Below are 13143 nucleotides of genomic sequence, written 5' to 3'. Positions count from 1 at the left end.
TCCCTCAACAAGAGAAGTATGATCCTACTTCTTTCCAAGGAACACAAGCTCAAGATGATCTTCCACCACAAGACCACAAGCTAAAAGGCAAGGACAATCTTCAAGAAGAGATTGATGCATTTGAAGAAGCTCCTAAAGCCTTGGTCAAGTGGGTTCCCAAGACTACATCAAGTTCCAACTTCATCAAGTATGACTACAACTCCAAGGATTCCCATCAAAATGGTGTGGATTCCTAAGAACAAGAACTAGAGAGTTCTTGAGGGTGACTCCACAACATACTTCACTCTTATCATTTTGGCAAGGAGAAGTGCAAACAACTTCCATATCTTGCACTAGTTCAAGGAGTCACAAACCCTCTTTTTGGTAAGACAAGGGACAAGGTAACCTAATGCATTCATGGACATCATCTCATGTGAACATCACTCTATGTCTATGGATATCCTTGTTTGTTCCTTGTGGGACTAACACGTGTAGGTATTGAAAGTGCAACTCACTCCAAAGGATTGTTCCGAATGATCTACGTCAACATTGATCATTTACATATTCAACACCTACATGATGTCATCATCGACAAAACCCAAGGTTAGTTCATCCCTCTTAGGGGGATATCACATGTAGGGGGAGCTTTACTCTAATCAATCGAGCTAAAGCAACTCTAATGATGTGAACACAACAATGCTTTATGTAAAAGTGGCAACCCCACTTGTGCTAAAACGATGAGTATGACCTATGATCAAATGTTCTCATTTGACTCGTAAGTCAAAATACTCATATATAGATGACCTAGTCATCGCCAATTGTTTGATAGATGCTAGAATTGGTTGTGCATGCTTTGCCACATATTTCATTTGTCATTTTATTGTGTGAGCATGTTGGTTGCATATTTTACTCATTCGAGGACATCCACTTGTTGCTTTGATTGTTTGGATCTTTTCTTTTGCCAAGTGGATGGACAAGAATGCCTAAGAACCTTCTCTAGCTATCTATGCTTTTCTCGTCTCAAACTCTATTCATGCCACATCACAAAGTTTGATCAAGTCAGATTCGAACCACTCTGTGTGAGGAACACTCAGAGTCCCCCGATTCGTCATAGACTTAAACTTCCAAAACCTCTTTGTGCATTTCGGTCTGACCGAGAAATCCATTTCGGTCAAACCGAGTTCACTAAGTTGATCTAGGTTTTCATCTCGGTGCAACTGATTTGAACACTTCGGCACACCAAGCTGCAGCTATCGCTTGCAATTCTGAAATCTCGGTGCCACCGAGTTGTTCCACTCGGTCACACCGACAGGGTCGGGATATAAATACCCATGGGTGAGACTTTGGAAATTTCTTCAAATTCTCTCAGCCCTCGCGTGTCCTGCTCTTCCTCCTCGGGTCTCTGGATCGTCTCCTCACCGCCAATGACCTCCCACCATTGGACTCTGCCGCCGTTGACAGAATCTGCTCCGCCGTCACCGCCGTAGCGAACACTCGCCGCTCTAGGGTAAGTGTTCGACCCCTTGTGTTGTGTTTTTCATTCTGATTCCTAGCACAAGGACAATGCCATGTTTCTTGCCACGAATGCGATTAATCTATCCAGCTAAAACTTCCTTAGGTCTAGATTGATTCAAAAAATTTAGGGTTAGCTCTCCGCAGAACTCATCTCGGACCGACCGAAATGTAGAAATCGGTCTCACCGATTCGGCTTTGGTCATTGCACATGCGCTTTTCGGTCCGACCAAAAAGTGCAAATCGGTGTGGCTGAGTTCAAGATTCTGTGAAACCCTAGCAATCTCGGCGCCACCGAACTGTGACTCGTCCCAACCGAGTTCACTAGTTTAGGTACCAAGTGTTGCTTCGGTATCACCGAGTTTGTCAATTTGGTAGCTCCGAGATAACTTCTGTAGAGAACTAAAACTAAGATTTTTGACTCAATTTGTTTTGCAAAACCTCTGTACTTTGTGATGCTCATCTACTCTACCTCATCTACAACCTATTCACAGGGTCTGCTGACAGTTTGCCTGCAAGATGTCTAATCAAAGTGACAGTCTGAATAGGTTAGAGAAACATGTGCAGATGAGTGAGGGCTCAGATCCCTCTAGCACTTCTGATGATGGCAGCAGGAGCACTCCAAGCAACTTGCCAAAGGCAGCCACCAGATCTAGGAAGAAGAGAACCTTAGAATCTGAGGATGAGGACTATGTGTCCACCAAGGAGGAAGTAAGCTCCCAAAAGAAGGTGCTGAAGAAGGAGTATGGCACATCTGCTGCAAGTAAGCCAGGGCTGAACAAGAAGGCACCTGCAAGGAGGATGCCAATGTCAAAGCCAAGGAAGGTTGCAACAGGAGAAACTATGAAATTCACCATATAATCTGATGAAGGTGAAGTAGCAGGCGAGGACAAGAAGAAGAAGAGGGAAAGAACTACAACAACTAAAGTTCTTGGAAAGTCCTCAATGGTGAGATCAGATGATGAAGAGGAAGAGGATGCTGCTCCAGCACCTAAGGCACAAAAGCTCATGGGAGATGCTATAAAGTTAGGGGCTACTGCTAAGCCCAAAACTGCTCCCAAAGCTGCTGCTCTAGCTCCCAATACTGCACCCAAGAGGAGTACCAGGAACATACCTGCTGAGGAGAAGAACAAGGCCCTAGTGCCTGAGACTGAAGAAGAGGAAGCTTAAGCCCAAGTGCTAAGGAAGCTAAAGCCAAAGATCCCTGACCATAATGATGCACATCCTGTTGCAGAAGATATGAGGATCAGGAAGGATGCAGGACTGAGACAGTGGAGAGAGGCTGACCCATATGCTATCAGGAAGAGAACTGCTATGGATTATAGGTTCCACACAAAGGAACAACAATATTTCTGTGAGACTATCCTGCTTGACAAGAAGCCCATAGTGTGTCACATGAGATGGGTGGACTAGACCTACATAAGAGAGAATGAAGATCACTTCTCTGGTGTTTATGACAGCTTCAAGGCATGTGAGGTTGACAAGTTTGTCGGCCAAAAGATCACCAAGTGGAATGATGAGCTAATCATGCAATTCTATTCTACTGCTCATTTCTATCCAGATGGCAGAATCGTATGGATGTTAGAGGGTACGAGGTACCAGTCTACAGTTGATGAGTGGGCTAGATTGATCAATGCTCCAGAAGCTCATGAAGATGACTTGGATGTCTATGGCAAGAAGAAGAAGGATCACAAGTCAATGGGCAGCATGTATAAGGAGATTCCTGACGCAGACTTGGAGACTCACAAGTTTGGCTCTGTTAAGCACCTACTGTCAGGCCTGCCTACAATCAATACCATTGTGAGGCACACTCTGTTTCCAAAGTCAGGTGATCACAGAATGATCAGAGGACACTCCATCAACTTGCTGCATATATTTGATGTTCCTCAAAAGTTCAAAGTGATGAGTCTGACTGTGGAAACAATCAAGAGGACAGCTGCAGATCAGAAGGGATCTTGTGGGTATGCTCCACAAATTCAGGTGCTCATCAACTCCAGGATGGGCACACACACATATCTATTCGACAAAGAGCATTTACCCATCAGGCCAGACTTTGAGGACAACATTGTTGTCATGACTAAAGAAGATCCATCATCAGTGCAAGCACATGAGAAGAGAGAGAAGGCAATGGCAGAGAAAGCTGCAAGGATGCCAACTACTGAAGAGGCATCTCAAGTGTTCTTGAAGAGCAAGCAAGATCAGCCTGGATATCTGATCCAATCCACCTTGAGGATTGAGAAGGGCTTGGCCACCCTGACTCAAAACCAGGAGAGCTTGGAGAGGATCATTGAGCAGAAATTCTACGATCTTGATGTCAAGGTAACTGAGATTCAGTTAGTGGTTGAGAAACTTCAGGATAAAGTGGAGGAGAAGAAGGGCAAGTCTACTACATATGCTTTTACTAGAGTGCCCAGAAGCCAGAGGTCTGCTGCAGTGCCTGTCCCAGACACAAGAGCTACTACATCTGCACCAGCAGCCACAACCTCAGTGCCATCAGCTCCAGCAGCCACTCCAACAGCTCCAGCTACATCAACAGAAGCTTTCGTCCTTGGAGTCATCTCTACACCACCTCATGAAGACCAAGCTTGAGAGACGCATAGCACTATGCATATTTTTAACTTTTTGGTACTTGTTGCCAAAGGGGGAGAAATATGTATAGATCATAGTCTCCGAGAGAGAGAGAGAGTGTGTTGTTTTGTCTCCTTGCATTTTACTTGCTTGAACTTTATTGTGTGTTTGCTTGCTACATTATGTCTTTTGTGAGAGACTTGGATGATCATGTGATTGATCATTTGCTACCTTAATGCTTGTTTGGATGATACTAACTTTTATATCTTATATATGATCATTCACTTTGCTTGGTGATGAGTGCATGCTTTTATTTCTATCATTTTGAGCACTCCACCAAGATGTATCTGACATGGAAGAGTAACCCATGATCCTAATCGATTGTGCATTTGCATTCAAAAGCAAATTTCTAATAATGCAAAAATTTAGGGGGAGCTCTTCCTTATCACATACTTCTCAAAGCGATGATGTTTCTCAATCTTATGATCATTTGTCGAAGCTTTGATCTATATGTTGTCATCAATTACCAAAAAGGGGGAGATTGAAAGTGCAACTATCCCTGGGTGGTTTTGGTAATTCCTAACAACATATAGCTCATTGAGCTAATACTATTTCAAGATAAATATTTCAGGAAAGCTCAATGATTGTCATGGCATGGATTAGAAAGTGGACCTCTCAAAATGCTAAGGACATGGCTCAAGCTCAAAGCACAAGACTCTACATTTTACTTTTAATGATCCAAGATCACATTGAGTCCATAGGAAAAGCCAATACTATCAAAAGAGGGTGAGGTGTTGCTTAATGAGTTACTTGCTCAAAATGCTTAGTGATATGCTCCAAAAACCCTCAACTACTTTCTCATATCCACATATGTCCCAAACCAAAAGTCAAACTCGGTCCCACCGAAACTTTCTATCCGGCGCAACCGAGTTCACTTGACATAGCCACTGCCACAAACCCTAGTCACCTCGGTCTCACCGATAGGGATCTCGGTCTCACCGAGATGGGATTGCAACCTCTTTGTTTCCCTTCGTAACGTTTTGGTCCAACTGAGATGATCGATCGGTCCCATAGAGATTGCAATGCAAACTCTCTGTTTCCCCTTCATAACATTTCGGTCTAACCAAGATGAGCGAATTGGTCCCACCGAGTTTGCCCGACGAACTCTCTTTTTGCTTATTACTAAAATCGGTCCCACTGAGTTTGTGTAATCGGTCTCACCGAGATTACGTTATGCCCTAACCCTAATGGAATCGGTCCCACCGAGTTGACGTATCGGTCCCACCGAAAATCCTAACGTTCACATTTTGAACTAAATCGGTCTGACCGAGTTTTATAATTCGGTCCAACCGAGTTTGGTGATTTGTGTGTAATGGTTAGATTTTGTGTGGAGGCTATATATACCCCTCCACCCACTCTTCATTCGTGGAGAGAGCCATCAGAACATGCCTACACTTCCAACATACATTTTCTGAGAGAGAACCACCTACACTTGTGTTGAGACCAAGTTATTCCAATCCAACCATGAATCTTGATCTCTAGCCTTCCCAAGTTGCTTTCCACTCAAATCATCTTTCTACCAAATCCAATCCTATGAGAGTGAGTTGAGTGTTGGGGAGACTATCATTTGAAGCACAAGAGCAAGGTGTTCATCATCAACACACCATCTATTACCTTTTGGAGAGTGGTGTATCCTAGATTGGCTAGGTGTCACTTGGGAGCCTCCGTCAAGATTGTGGACTTGAACCAAGAAGTTTGTACGGCAAGGAGATCACCTACTTCGTGAAGATCTACCCTAGTGAGGCAAGTCCTTCGTGGGCGATGGCCATGGTGGGATAGACAAGGTTGTTTCTTCGTCGACCCTTCGTGGGTGGAGCCCTCCGTGGACTCTCGCAGTCGTTACCCTTCGTGGGTTGATGTCTCCATCAAGGTGGATGTACGATAGCACCACCTATTAGAACCACGAATAAAAGATCTCCATGTCTACATTGCGTTTGCTCCCTCCAAACTCCTCCCTTTACCTTCATATCCAATTGTTTTACATTCTGCTGCTATACTCTTATAATTGCATGTGTAGGTTGATTACTTGATTTGTGCTAAGTTGCTAAAATCTTCCAAGACTTGAAATTGGGAAAAGGCTAGATTTTTATTTGGTCAAGTAGTCTAATCATTCCCCCTCTAGACATACTTTCGATCCTACAAGGTTTTACTTTGTTGAGATCCTATTCAACTTACGAAGACAATTCATCATGCATATATAAGGATAGCAAAGATAATGACATGCATAATGAGAAATGAGCGTTTGCAGAATGACTTTATGCGGAATTTATCATTGCATCACAAGCAGCAGCAAGAGTAGAAGACGACCATCATGTTTAAGCATTACAACTCAAAAGCCCAATGGTTTCAAAACGAGAGTTGTAAGAACTTAGAAAAAATCAGGAATCCACTGTCGGTGTCAAAACCGGCGGATCTCAGGTAGGGGGTCCCGAACTGTGCGTCTAAGGCTAATGGTAACAGGAGGCGGGGGACACAACGTTTACCCAGGTTCGGGCCCTCTCGATGGGGGTAATACCCCACTTCCTACTTGATTGATCTTGATGATATGAGTATTACAAGAGTTGATCTACCACGAGATCGTAGAGGCTAAACCCTAGAAGCAAGCCTATGATTATGATTGTTCTTGTCCTATGGACTAAACCCTCCGGTTTATATAGACACCGGAGGGGGCTAGGGTTACACAGAGTCGGTTACAGAGAAAGGAATCTTCCTATCCGAATCGCCAAGCTTGCCTTCCACACAAAGGAGAGTCCCATCCGGACACGGGACGAAGTCTTCTATCTTGTATCTTCATAGTCCAACAGTCTGGCATATGCATATAGTTCGGCTGTCCGAGGACTCCTTAATCCGGGACTCCCTCGGTAGCCCCTGAACCATACTTCAATGACGATGTGTCTAGTGCGCAGATTGTCTTCGGCATTGCAAGCAGGGTTCCTTCTCCGAATACTCCAAAGTCGGTCTTGAACATAAGAATCGTGTCCGGCTCTGCAAAACAAATTCCACATACCGCTGTAGAGAGTATAACACCCCACGAGTCCAATCTGCAGACAACTCATAGCTTGACTTCACGCCACGGCCCGGTCTTTATTCAAACCGTTTTTATCCCGCCCCTTCGTATTTCGAGGCGCGATTTCTTTGGCACTTCATGTCGAAGCAGAGATCGTGTCCCCTTATCATGGGATTCTCATTAATGCGGGTATGGGTAACCCAACCATGCTATCAGCACGGCGCTTGGGAAATAAGCGAGCTTTAGGGCGAGTGGGGAGCCGAATGATTTTTTCTGCCTTTATAAAGGGATAAGGATTCCCCACTTTCACCCACGCCCTCTTCTTCCTCTGTTCATTCATCTCAAGCTCCAGCGCCCAAGCACCCATCTCTTCCGCCCAAAAAGCACTCCAACCATGTCTAGATCCGGAGCACAAGGCAAGTGGATGGCGTCCTCCATCAAGGAGAAGGATATCAAGAAACTCCGGGAGGCCGGGTACTTGTCCAAAGACATTGCTTCCGGCCAAGGGGCAGATCATCCCTACCTAGCAGCCCCAAGAAAGGGTGGTGTTTCTCTCCCACTTCGTCCGTGGGATGGGATTCCCCCTCCACCTGTTCGTCCGCGGACTGATGTTCTACTATGGGCTGGACTTCCATGACTTGGCCCCCAACTCCATCCTCAACATCTCGGCATTCATTGTCATGTGTGAGGCCTTCCTCTGCATCCCACCTCACTTTGGCCTATGGCTAAAGACCTATAATGTGAAGCCAAAGGTGGTGAGCGGCCAACAAGCGGAGTGCGGAGGCGCCATGGTGGGCAAGATGCCCAATGTCACCTGGCCCTAAGGCTCCTTTGTGGAGACTATAAAGGGGTGGCAATCAGGATGGTTCTACATCACCGAGCCGCGCGACACCAACTGGGCAGCGACCCCCAAATTCCGATCCGGAGTCCCCATGCGGCTCACCTCCTGGCAAGAGAGGGGTTTATCCTGGGGCTCAGCGAAAGAAGTTACTGGGCTCCAGACATGTGTCCAGAACATGATAAGCAAGAAAATCAAGCTTGTCAACGTGGTCCAGGTTATGCTCTTCCGCCGGATTCTTCCGTGCCACAGCCGGACTTGTAATTTGTGGGAGTTCGACCCGGCCAAGCACCAGACACTACTGCAGCTCTTCGGTACAACACACGAAGGCATCTGGAAGGTGTTCTTTAAGACCGGCGAGGTACCACAGCCCACGACTGAAGATCACGGGCTTAGCGCAAAATGCCAGTCTAATCCGGTAAGTTCTTTTATGTTTGCAAGGTATAACTTTTACCGGTATACCTGCGGCAGGAACCTAAGCCTCCATGCCAATCTTTCAGGCCTGGGTAACGATAGCGGAGCAGATTAACTATCCGGCTCGGCTACCAGAAGATCCGGAAACACCTCTTCTGACAAAGATGTTGTTTCCGGTGCCTTATGAGGTGCCGGAGAAGAAAGCCAAGAATGCGGCCAAGGGGACCAGAGATGGTCTCCGACGCAAGGGTGTTTCAGATGTGATGTTCGAAGATGCCAAGACGCACTCCTCCACCGAAGACGAGGAGGAGGAGGAGGAGGAGAAGATCCGTTCCCCCCACTGGGGGAAAAAGAAGAGGAAGGCCTCCACACATGGGGAGGCCGAGGCGTCCAAGAAGGGAAAAATATCCCTTCCGGACTACTCCGCCGCAGCCACCAATAGCGGCGAGGAGTGGGAGCCCAGGGTCAAGCCCCAGGCCGAATCGTAAGTATCTAAACACGGTAATATTTCCGTTCTTTTCACTATATCTTTTTTAATGTATTAGACCATGCATCTGCAGTCCAGCCTAGTCCAACATCGAGCTAACCTCCTCTTCGGAGGGGTCGCTGGACCCATCTGCGATGAACAATGGGTCCCTTCCGATGGCCACCTCCCCCAAGGCCGCCGACAACACAACACCGAGGTGTTGTCTCGACGGATACCGGGCCAAAGGGAGACCATTCCGGTGATGCCGGAGGATAAAACCCCGGTTGCCGAACACATGGGGGGAAATACCCCTACAGACCCCTACAATGGGGGCCGCACCCAGTTCGGCCCTCAGCCGAATACAGCTCCGGAGACGCAAGTGGCTCCGGATTCAGGCAGGCAGCCTCTCCCGAACGAGGGTGGCAAGCCACCTCCACCCGTGACCACAGTCCATCCAGAGGCACCGGATAGATTGCTGGAAGCACTACGAGGCGCTTCCATTGTTGAAGAACACCGTACTCTTATGAGTACGGTGATTGAGAAAGTCCAATCCGCCAAAAACAGACTGACCGAAACCTGCATTAGCCTTCTAACAGGCTTTGAGGTAAGTAATGTAGTTGTAAAAGAATATCACCTTGTAGACAGTTGCCCCTAATGCTCTGTTTGGTGTTCGGAAAGAAAAACCATACAGAGGATCAAATAAATTTTTGCAAGAGTCTAACACAACATGTCTATGTGAATAAGCAGGCGTCGCTGCTGGCTACTGCTGCTCATACTGCGGAGGTCTCCGGCTTGAAGAAGAATCTGGAGCGGGCCGAGGAAGAACTCGGCCTCGTGAAGAAGCAGTTGGAGGACAGCCAAGGTATGCACTAACCGGTGCTTTACATTTAGGGAGGATGAAAAGTTCATACTGACCAAAGTGTCCTGAACTTTATTAGGGGCCGCGACCGAAGTAGTGGCCCTCAAGAAGGCATTGGCCGAGGCTGGGAAAAAAGCGGCTAAGGAAAACGCCGCGTGCGAGAAGTAGGAGGCCCGGGTCAGCGAGGTCCAGCAAGAGCTCCAGGACGCCGTAAAAAAGTACGAGTCGTTGGAGCGTGATTCTAAGACTCAAGAGTCCGAACTTGCGAAGGCACACCAGAGCGCGCGAGATGCCCGAGTCGAAGCCCAGGGCGCCCTCTAGGAAATCCAGGCAGCCAAGAAGATCACAGCGGGTAAGGCTTTTATTATGCAAAGAAAGTATGTGATGGAAGCATTCCTTTTACTTACCTAAATTTGGAGTTCTCCAGGAGCATTTGCGGATCTGCCGTGCAGCTTATCAGATGCTGCAGAGTTCTTTCGAGCCGAAGAAGGGAGCTCTACGGAGAAGTTGTTCTGGTCTCAATACCTTGGTCCAGAACATCCGGTGCCCTTTAGCGACCCGCTAAAATAGTTGGTCGAGCTGCACAGGGCGGACGAACTCGCCATGAAGGACCTAATAGTCCGGCTATGGCCTGCCGAGCCCATGCCCAGTAGCTACTTTCGACTCGTGAAGCGGCTGGTCTGTGCCTACCCTCGGCTTGATGCCGTCAAGCGGTCGGTCTGCATTGAAGATGCGCGGATGGCTTTCGCCCACGCCAAGATGCACTGGGCGAAGATGGATTCCACGAAGTTGATGACTGAGGGTCCGCCCGTGGGTAAGGAGCATCGCAAGACCGAGATGTACTATGACAGTGTCATGGAGGGATCCCGCCTTGTGGCGGAGCAATGTGCCAAGGATATCATTTTCCCTTGAAAGTATTATTTAATCATGTCCTGTAATATGGAACAAGGTCTTTATGTAATATAATGCTTGTTATTTAAAGTTTTACCTCATGTGTGTATGTTTATGAAATCTGAGAGTTGGCCAATCGTCGGCTTCCGCCCCCATGTAGCTAGTACAGGGGTGTTCGGGATAAATCTAAACACTCTTTATCCAATTTTTTGGTCCTTTAAGGAAGTGTTTAGTGCAAAAAACAAGGCAATCGGACTATACATCTTTATCACCCTCACTTAGCGATAGGAGTTCTATAATTTCAAATTATGGCATAGCCCCTAGTATTCGAAAAGCCGAAGTTGGGGTGCTATACACGCCTAATCGGATAAAGTCTGATTCCTCGCATAAAGCGGATAAAATCTCTAACAATTTGAAAACCTCTTGAACAGATGACCAGCTCTCGCCGCATCATGATAGTCAGTTTTCGGCTTTCTCTACTGAGGTGCTCGTACGGAAGAACTGGGACACAATCGCAGTAGTTCTCCCTTTACTACCCTAGCCGATATAGCGAAATGTAAGGTAGCAAGCACAGGAGCCGGGCAACCCAACTATTGACCAAAGACATCATTCATAGCCGATGCATATAATGCTATAAGTTCGGGGTGCCGAATTGTACTGTAAAAGTGTTCGAACTTTCTTGCCGTGTTATGGGGTACAAGGAAGCCCCTGGCGAATTAAGGCGTACCAGAATGTACAGGTGCAATTGAAAAATAAATAGACAAGGAAAAAATAGGTAATAAGACACTACAAATTATTTTTAATTGTAATTTTATTAATACGTCAAGGTGAATGTGTACAAGTAGTGCAATAAGCGAATAAGGCTATTTAACATGCCACGACCAAGAACGAGCTGCGTGCGGGTATTTAAAACAGGTATGACGATCGTTAGCAGATACCACCTGGGTATTCCCTTGTATGTCCGAGCCCCTAGCTTTCTTGGTGTATCCGTCCCGCTATGGGTCCGATGAGCAGGTTTATCAGAAAAGGCCTCGAGAAGAGGAAAACCTGAAAGAAAGAAAAAAAGTGAAGGTATACGGATCCAGGAGCAGTTGAGCCGCATTGTGGACCGAGGTCTAGCTGTGGCTCCCTCTGTGCCCATGGTATTTTAAGTGCGTAGTTGTGTATGCGTGGTACGAATTTCACCACTTTATTGGGGCAGGGACGAAGGCCAGATTGCTAGCTGAGCTCTGGACGAGCCGAACGGTCCTATTGTATAGTAGCTCGGACTCGCTTGACGCTGTCCGGGGACTTTATTGCCGAATTAGGGTTTTGCCTAAGAAGGCTATTCTGTACTTCTGCTACAACGGCCGCCGTGTGCTCCTCCGTATTGAGGGAGGGCTCTGTGTTTCCATTGATTGTTATAACACCGCGAGGTCCGGACATCTTGATCTTAAGGTAGGCATAGTGCGGCACCGCATTGAAATGAGCAAATGCGGTGCGTTCGAGCAGTGCGTGATAACCACTGCAATAGGGGACGATATCAAAGATTAATTCTTCACTTCGGAAATTATCCGGGTATCTGAAGACCACTTCCAGTGATATTGAGCCCGTACAGCAGGCCTCTACACCTGGTATGACACCTTTAAAGGTGGTTTTGGTGGGCTTGGTTCTTGAGGGATCAATACCCATTTTGTGCACTTTATCCTGATAGAGTAGGTTCAGGCTGCTACCACCGTCCATGAGGACGCGTGTGAGGTGGAATCCATCAATGATAGGGTCTATCACCAGTGCGGCTGAACCGCCATGACCGATACTAGTCGGATGGTCCCTTCAATCGAAGATGATCGAAAAGGAGGACCACAGGTTGTATTTTGGGGCGACTGGCTCCATCGCGTAGACATCCCTTAGTGCATGCTTTCATTCCCTTTTGGGGATATGGGTAGCATATATCATATTCACTGTTTTAACTAGGGGAGGAAATTTTTTCTGTCCCCCTGTGTTTGGTGGCCAGGGCTCCTCGTCGTCATCGCTTTGCGATCCCTTTTCCTTGTTTTCAGCTTTTAACTTGCCGGGCTATTTAAAGACCCAACATTCTATGTTGGTATGATTGGCTGGTTTATCGGGTGTGCCGTCGATTAGACATGGACGATCGAGTATGCGGTCCAGACTGGACGGGCCCAGATTGTTTCTCTTAGATGGCTTTTTTCGTTGACCGGACTTGGAGCCACTGAATCCGGCATTGACGGCCGTGTCTTCAGCGTTATTGCCATTATTTCGACGCTTGTGTCTATTGCGTCGGGGCTTGCCGTTGCTGTCTCTGGCTTCAGAAGTGCCAGGTTTACTTGAGGTGTTATTGCTATGAGCTAGCCAGCTATCCTCGCCCGCACAAAAGCGGGTAATGAGTGTCATGAGGGCTGCCATGGACTTCGGCTTTTCTTGGCCGAGGTGTCGGGCAAGCCACTCGTCACTGATGTTATGCTTGAAGGCCGCCAGGGCTTCGGCATCCGGGCAGTCGACGATTTAGTTCTTTTTAGTTAAGAACCGAGTCCAGAATTTCCTGGCTGACT

Source organism: Triticum dicoccoides, chromosome 6B, assembly GCF_002162155.2.
Source record: "Triticum dicoccoides isolate Atlit2015 ecotype Zavitan chromosome 6B, WEW_v2.0, whole genome shotgun sequence".
In the NCBI taxonomy this organism is placed as follows: domain Eukaryota; kingdom Viridiplantae; phylum Streptophyta; class Magnoliopsida; order Poales; family Poaceae; genus Triticum; species Triticum dicoccoides.
This window is presented reverse-complemented; position numbering follows the sequence as displayed.